We start from the raw sequence: 9,344 nt of genomic DNA, 5'->3' as shown, positions 1-9,344 counted from the left end.
GCATGGCCTTGGAGGGCGGATCGGGTTGCACTGAACTGGTATTAATATTGACCTCATTTGCTGACACTTCGCTTCGAAAACAAGGAGAAAAGGAGGAAGCTGGGTTAAAAAATGCGGTCCAAACATTTTCTGATTCTTGCTCTCCTGTTTTTTGTCGTTTTCGTTGTTTGTGCTCCAAGTTATTGCCTTTCCGCCACATGTTTTGCTGATAGTCTTAGTCGATTTAGGATGGAGTGATGTTGGGTTTCATAGAGGAGGGCCGGTTCGCGCCTTCCCCACCATGTGTGAGGCTGATATCGGGGAACAGCCATGGTCATAATGCTCTATACAATGCAAAGCAAAGTTGACTTGTTCTTAACTAGAGGCAATAATGTTTTATTGTTTTCCGATAGTACCGTTCTTATTATTAATATTATTTTTACATTAAAAAAATAATAAAAACACCTAAAAAAAGACAATGCTATAAAAGCCCTGCATAATAACGAAATCTCAACATTAGTATCATATACCTACACATTGCAAGTTCTTAGTTTCTTAACCCTTTATTCTAGGCCGAATTGCATAAAGAAAAAATATGATTATAAAGATTACAGGTTACAAATTGTAATTATTGGCAGGTATATATGCCAACTCTCCCAGATTATCGAGGAGTTTTCCGGAACAGGAACTGATCTCCCGCTAGCTCTCCCGTACGGGTCTCCAAATCTCCCGGATCAGGAGCCTAGTGATGGGCTCCCGCTCGGATAAAATCGACTTTTTAGCTTTTCTGTGCTTTTGTTTAAAATTTAGCACATTTTTATTGTCAAAACTCGAAGTTTTTATTTTCATAGTAGACATAGTACGTTCTTGAGGGCATCTTTCCATATTGTCTTTAGTCACTGGAGACCTTAAGATCGAGGTTTGGTCATTTTACCGCAAACGACAAACTGAGGTTTGGGGTTAACAGTTTCACGTTACACCTCTACCCATATTTGGGACTTACTCCTGTTTTAGCTGAGAAATTGTCTTCAAAATTACGTTTTTTGAAATAGCATTCGATAATCAATAAGTAAAAGAGTTTCTTCTCAAACGTGGGACTGTGATGTTTTAGGGGGCCAAAAACTTTGCGGTAGATCACTTACCTCTGGAGCGTTGTCTAGCCGTACAAACCAGGGCGTAAGAAGCTAGGGCGTTGAAACGCTCATACGCGCTCTCTGGTTTAGCTGTGATGCGTAGTAGGACTGGAACTAGCTCGCCTTTCCGCTCTCGATCCGCTGTCAGGGCAAGAAAAATGGCACTGTCTAGCTGGAGGTAGGTTCGGATTTATTGCTTTATATCTTTAGATCGATGCAATCTATAATTAGATTTGATATTTGGCGTATTTCTATGCGATATACAGAAAATATTTAATTTAGGTTATATTTTATAATTAGTCTTATAAGTTAAGGTGTTTTTTCGCCTTTTATGTTTATGTGTTTATGTAATGTCAAAATGGCCTATCGAATATTACAGGTTAAAGGTCGCGTTTTATCTTGCCAGTCAAAACCAAATGATAATAAATGGCTACCAAAAAAAATATGTCATGGTTGTATAAATTTTGTTTGTTTTGTTTTAGAGTGAACTTTTATGAACCTTTAAGGTTTTTTTGCTTCTGAAGTAACAACTTCATAATGGCGATGGCAAGGTTTCTGTTTTATACGTTGGCGTTTAGCTTGTTAGTAAAATAAAAGATTTCAGTTGCCCAATTTAGCGATTTTTATTTTTTAACATGAAGATGGTAAATATTTTTTTTAGTTACAGAACCGCTATCCAAGAAATAGGTTCTGACCATTTTTAAAGTTCTACTAGAAAATTGCATTCGAATGATCTCGTGTGACAGTCTAAGACTAATTAAGACGGTGTAGCATTGTTTTTTTGTCGTCAGAGGCTTACGTGTGGTGTTGCACAAGCTACAGTCAGCTCTCAGATGGAAACTACTGGGACGGGCACAAAATGTCTGTATTAATGGACAGGTGTAACTCTTATAGAATAGTATGGAGCAACTCGATTTCCTGGAGGTGCCTTATCTTTTGATTGTCAGCTACTGTTAGTATAATATTTCTAGAATTGTATCCTCTCTCTTAATATTATATATCGTAGTTACAAGGAAACAGGAAAGTATTTTTTGAATCAAGTTTGATTAAGCCTGGCTGCAGTTAATAAATTTAACCAAGAATAAAATTGAATGATATATACTGGACATGAAGTATGCAAGTGTGCAAGGGTTGCTGGTCACACTAAAAAGTTTGTTTTTCAATGGTTTCATCGCTGTTACAGGTCATTTGTATTTCATTTCTGCATAATTCTGTATAATTTTCTTGTTTGCAATATGCTTTTGAATTTGTATGTTATATAAATGTTCTGTGTTGTATCTGTAAGATATATATATATATAGCAATGTCTGGTTTCAATGTAAGACTAGTGAATGTTTAGTTTCTTTTAAGTTCCTTAGTATGTCTTGCATGGGTAGTTTTTAGTGACCATTTCATTACAAAAAGCTATTATCAAACAAAAATATTTGCTGAGCTACTTCTTTATGTTCTTGCGACCTCTTTGTTAGTTTTTCAAGGGTAGTGAATTATATTTTTTTTCGCATACTTATTGTTCATTGCACAGTAGTATTAGTGTACAAGACAAAAAATAATGATGATTTTATTAAATTTTAAATTTACCCGGACTTTAGTTTTCACAATTTGTCCAACTGTAATGCTCAATATTGGAGATAGCTCAATAAGGTGTTTAGAGAACAATACTGATGCACACCAACAATTCCAAACAGATCACAGAGTGAAAACAGATCATGACTGGCCTTGAAACTGGGCAGCAAAAAATAAATGCCATAGCAGATGATGAATTACACAACTTGATATTAAACTGAAGTAGAGAACCGATAATATTAGTCTAAAAATGATGTCAGTGCTATCATCTGAGTTGTGATGCCATTTTCTTACCAAGTCACGAAATTTTAATACCGAGGTCACGGAGGTGGAACTATATTCAATACAGATATTTGTTCGCGGAGGAAAAATTGAAGAAAACAGAAAACGAATGTGAGAAAAAATAATTTGTTCCTTCGCTATTGCTTGCAGCAAATGAATGCCACGGGATAATGGCTAACATCCGCTGCATAATCTCTCTGAAGGTCCAGTATAATGTCTGACATCTTGTTTTGTCTCTTTGGTAGTACCCAGACCCTTGCATCACCGCTAGATCGCTCGATCCCGCTCGTTTCAACGAACCTAGCTTCGTTACGCCCTGGTACAAACTGTGAACCTCAAACCGCAAACCTGACGGCAAGGCCATAGTCACGCGACTCCTTGACGTTTGTGGTATGAACTCTTCCAAAATTTGTTATTCTTGGTATTGATTCGATATTTGTTGAAGTGTCTTTCTTTTTGCAAGTAAAATTCTTGTTACTCTTGCGATTTTTGCGAAATTTGTAGACGTTTAGAGGACTTCCTTGGCCATTATCCTTTATAGGTCTGAACTTTTGCTTAATTTATTCCTGTTATTCTTGCAATATTTGCTAGCGTGTTTTGTTGTTGTCGTTGTTGCTGAATAAAAAATTCTTGTTATATTTGCGATTTTTGCGAAATTTGCCGACTTCCAGAGGACCTTCTTTACCTTTCCTTTTTATAAGTCTGAATTATTGCTAGATTTGTTATTCTTCTTATTCTTGAGATATTTGTTAGCGTTTGGTGAAGTTGTTGTTATTGCAACAAAAAAATATTATATATTCATGTTAGTTTTTCGATTTTTGCGAAATTTGCCGACTAACCATTTTCTTTTCAAGTCTACTCTTTTGTTACTTTGTTATTCTTGCAATTCTTGCGATAGTTATCTGGGTGTTTTTTTGTTGCAATGAAATTTCCTGTTACTTTTGCGATTTTTGCAGACTTTTTTAGATTTCTGCAAGGAGTTTCTATTAAACAATTTATTTTTGTTAAAATTGCGACAAAAATTTGTGAGCAAAGCTTTTCTACAGTTTGCAATCCTTGTTGAATTTGTTATTTTTGCTATATTTGCTATTTTTTCCATACATTTCTGACAGTTCGTTTAATTTTTCTTTCGCCAAATTTGCGAAAACAATTTGCTACCAAATTTTTGCGACAGTGTTGAATCCTGGACATAAGAGGAAAGCCACAAGGTAGCTATTACGCAACTCTTTCAACCATTTCAATGAAACAAATAGTACAATAGTTGGGGAAATGTGGCATCAATAGAATGTTTTGGTGAAACTGGTTTATCAGACAGCTTGGCTTATCCGGAAAGCGAGGATCCTCATCTTCGTTGTCCAACTCTTGGGCTAACTGGCTTAAGAAAATGCTGGCGTTAGTTTACAATATTATTAATCAACTTTGCAGCGCAATAATTCATTGAGTTGGTGCAACAACTTGCAATGTGAGGTCGACTTGGTGAGTTTGTGGCTGCTTTTGCCGGAACTCGAATTTCTAGATTTCTATTTGCCCTTATACGTCCTTAAATTTTCAGTCTGAAGGATTTATATAGCCCTATTAGCCATCTTGTATAGTACTGTAAATTTATTTCTGTATCGGGTCGCTGTTTAAATAACCGAGACACATCAATCATAGGGTTAATAACCTTTATTTGTTAACTCTCGGACATGCACGCAAATTCATACCCCCACCGTCGTACATTCAAGGGAGGTGGAGGTGGTTGATGGGACCCCTCTCTAGAGTTTTTGACATGTAGCAGTATTTCGAAACGATTTTGCCTTAAGTGGACAGCCTTTGATCTCCTTAACAAGATGAGGTATATTTTGTCAGTGGCGGCGCTACTGGAGGCCTGTGATGTCACCAATAACGGCGCCATCTTGGCCACCATGTCAGATTTTACAAATGAATTAAAATCAAGTTATAACCGCAAGGAATTGTATTTTTGTTGTGCCTGACATATAAAATAACACATAAATAAGAATTTTGCATCATTTTATCCACAATCGTTACTTTTATTGTTGAGAGAAGTTGAGAGAACATGCATTTGAATCAAAAATGGTTTGAGTATCTGCTATTTATGACGTTATATCTCGTATCCATAGTAACTGACCATCTCTAAACTTGTCTAAAAATGCGTGCGAGGGATAGACGAACAGCTTTTAAAAACGTCAATTACTTTGATTGACGGCTATTATAAACTGGTGCCATTTTTAATTTTAGTTTTTTTCGCGCAAAATAGCCTTTTAAGGTCACGTGACCTAATTTACATATTATTTTACACGGAATGGTATAAACTTTTGAGAGTCATTATTTTACTCAGGTTTTGTCGCTATAGGCCTTAATCCTCAACATATAGGCCACCCCTCAACGTTTTGAGGGAAATTGAAAAGAGACCCATGTATTAATTTCCTTGAGTAATTTGGGATCTTCCTAAAAATGCATTGAAATATATCCTACACGTTGAACATTACCTTTGAGTTAAAATTGTTTTACGTATTTGCCTCAATCGTTCAAGTATAAAACATCCTCATTGATCGTCAGATCTAGAAGCTTCTTATTAACCAAAAGTTCAAAATAAAGTAGCTGAAAACTGAAGTACGTAAAGTATAAAACTTTTTATCATTATGAAAGATAGAAATGTTTTTTACTTACAGTATTTGGTTGCCTTTTGATTATCTTACTTTGATCATGAACAGCCATATCGACACCACTGCGCCGTATGGGAACATATTTATCTGTTAGGGGCAACAGTTAAAGTACCTTTTTTGCTTCTCTCTACCCCTTTCCCCCAGAAATGCTTGATACCCAATTTAGCGAGTTGTAGATATGCTAGAGGAAGAGTTGGATTTAAGTCTTTAAGTGGCCGATGGGTTTTACGTTAAAGTTGGTCGCGGAAATTGCGAGTTGACTTCGTAAGGCTAAATAACGCTTTGTACTGTAGTCAGTATTTTGTGTCTAGTTTTATGCCGAGGCAAGTCACTGCTCAAGGTATGGTATGGTACATGGTAAGGTATGGTACACGTAACAATAAGTATAAAAATAATATCAGAAATGTGAAGAAATATAACTATTTACTACAAGATTTGTAACTAATAATTCATATATAATTTTGTTTTCAATTTCGTTTTGAATAAGTGGAGAGAATTACATTCTTTAATATCATTTTCTATAGAGTTATAATAAGTAGGTCCTTGAAACTGACAGAAAATTTACGAAGGTTTGTTCTACAAGAAGGAAGGTGAAAATCGTTCGCGTGTCTAGTGGCATAGTTATGGACTTGTTTGTTTAAAGAAAAATAATTGTTGAACTTTGAAGGCAAAAGAATGGTTAAGAGAAAACATAAGTTTACCCAATTCTAGTTGTCTAATATCGGAAAGTTTTAGTAGCTCTAATTCTTTGAAAATAGGGTCTGAATGAGAATCGAAAGTTGATTTAGAAATAATTCTGATAACTCGCTTTTGCAAAGAGACAAGACGGCGAAGATTGGTTTTGTAAGTAGATCCCCAGACAATAATACAATAATGAAGATAAGGATAAACTAAACAATAATAAAGAGTTTTTAGACAGGGTTTAGTAGAAAAAATCTTGCTCTATTAATGACACCTATTGATTTCGAGATTTTACGAGCTACTTGAGAAATATGCGGTTTCCAAGACAGATGTTCATCAAGGACTACACCGAGGAAGACCGTTTCCTTAACCTGTTCGATTCTCTGTTCATTTATGCATATTTGCATTGGAAAAATGATACCTTTTCTGTCTAGGCTTAAATAACATAAAGTTTGTTTTCTTCAGGTTTAAGGAGAGTTTGTTTACCTTAAACCAAGTGGATAAATTATTAAGCTCGGAATTGAGTGAGGCTGCCAGGTAGACAGGATCTTTATGGGACATAAATAAATTAGTATCATCAGCGAATAAAATCAGCTCGACGAGCGTCGATACGTTATTTAAATCATTAATATAGAGCAAGAAAAACAAGGGGCCCAAGGTGTTTGTTCTTATTCCCGGACGGAGTCGGACAGAATTAAAGATGAGCTTACAGTTCTCTTCTAGGTTTCACATTTAACATTTCAAAGAAAAAATTTCATTTAAGAGAATAAGAGCATTATTCATTACAAGGAATCATTGGGTTGTTCGAACTGATTCCGGACCGATCGCAGCCGTCGTGGCTTCACTGGCATGGCTTGAAACATTTTTGATAGAAGCAAACTGGTCCCGTGTAAAAATAGCCTTAGAGAGAGTGTGAAAATTTGTTGAAATCGTACAAAACAGGATTTGTACTACCTGTTAACTTCTACAGGACAAGAATCAAAGAACCATAGTCATCATAACAAGAATAAAAAGTAGTTCAAATTTCTAAATTTTTCTTATTTGTTTTTTTGTGTTGTTTCGTGTTGACTTCAAGCATCTGGTGCTTTTCTTTGCTTGCTGTAGTACCTGCAATGTTTTAATTTTATCCCAGATAATCATTGCATGTTCAATGAGCAGCGAAATACATCATTTACACTTGAAATTTGCCTTCTTTCTTTGATTGTTTTTTAACGGTGGATGAACATTTGGAGAATCCAACAACATTAAATCTTTCCAGATTTGGTGAATTTCAGAAACAAAGCGGTTCGTATCTACCTTGCGCTTATGGTCTTCAACTTCATCCCCGCAAATTCGGCAAAGTGTGGCGAGATGTTGGACGTGAATATCCATAAGGCTGATAAAGTTGTTTTGGCCTTGAAAAGAAAAAAGGCAAAGGCTCGTACTAATGCGAAAAAAAGTAATAACACGGATCTGTTAGAAAACCGGGAGTAGAAAACGTACGTCTTTTGGACATCGGAATTGAAAAATTGTCCACCAAAATTCTAGGTTGTCTACCATCCCCACATTCAACATGATACAAGTTAATCATATGAAAATCGAGGAAAAATATCTAGAACTTCGTAAAAAATCTGTGAATCGAAAAAATAATAGATACTTGTTCATCTACCTTGAAAACCGACCAAAATCTCGCCTATACATCGCGTTGTTTAAAAGAAGAAATTAGCCACAAAATGTGCTGAATATTTCACGAGACCCTTCCAATATGGCTTCCCATACGCTGTCCACCTAAAAAATTGTGTATACCTCATGAAAAGTCTTAAAAATATGCCTGAGAGCCTCGAAACGATGACTGATTCTGTCCGAGTCCGTCCGCTGTTTTGAAAATTTTTAATCACTTAGGCGAAGTTTTGATTTGTTTGTTGATAATTAAACACAAGCGCGCCTTCTCATTGGTTGAAAAGTGTCGCGTGACCAGTTGGCCCTGTCCTTAAATTTAGGGATATTCCGGACTGCACAATGGGAATACAATTCCACTAAGATTGACAAAAGTTTGAAATTCACACTGACTTCACGCAAGCATGCGATCCGCGGAATATCAAATGAAAGTCCTGTTAAAAGTGCTAATAATAACTTGTATAACTATACGAATGTTTTGACAATCATCCAATCAAAACACTTCCCGGTTTTCGGATGGTGACGTCTCTGAACGTTATGAACGCCCTACAGCTTTCAGACGTCTCCCTCGGGAATTATCGACTTTATTAGTTTATATCGCTCGTTATTAATAAATCGGAGATTACTTACTTTTTTTACATGGATATATTCGAAAATTGACAAGCCAAGACAGACCCAAGAGGGTTACTTCCAACGTCAGCGTTTATTGAGTGAGTGATTATCATATATATATATATCTCGTCAATAAAATGTGTCTGTGACAGGGGTGATTATTACACAGTTTAACTTATCCGGAAAGCGAAGATCTCCATCTGTTTAGTACCGGATATACGGGGGAGTTTTTGACGGTCTTCGACGGAACTCGAATTTCTAGATTTCTATTTGCCCTTACATGTCCTTACATATGAGTCTCAAGGATTTAGACAGTCTAGTTAGTTATCTTATAGTGGAGAGAAGCGCGCGCGAGCGGAGCCCCATAGCTAAGAAAAAATGGTCATCTATCCATCCGAAAAAATTTGATTATGACGTCAGCGTACACGCGCACGTACGTACAGACGCTAGGGGAGGGGGAAGGGAGTCAAGAGTCAGCCCTACCGCGAAGGATTATAGCTGAGGTGAAATTTTGCATCTCAAGCACCCCGCTCGTTTCGGCGGTAAATCACATGGTCGCCCTAACATTTAGAGAGAAAATAAAAACAGCAACAAAAGATTCCTTCTTTTCACTAAATTTTAATGTCGACATTAACTTCGATAACGGGGAAAGAGCTAGAGCGAGAAATAAATAACAACGGAGACAAATTTTGTTGGAAGAAAAACATGAAAAAAAAAAAAATAGCGGCTGTAAGAAGGTTTGAAATGCTAGCGGCTACCAAGTTAAAATGAG

The sequence above is a fragment of the Porites lutea genome, chromosome 8 (genome assembly GCF_958299795.1).
Source record: "Porites lutea chromosome 8, jaPorLute2.1, whole genome shotgun sequence".
Taxonomy (NCBI): domain Eukaryota; kingdom Metazoa; phylum Cnidaria; class Anthozoa; order Scleractinia; family Poritidae; genus Porites; species Porites lutea.
This window is presented reverse-complemented; position numbering follows the sequence as displayed.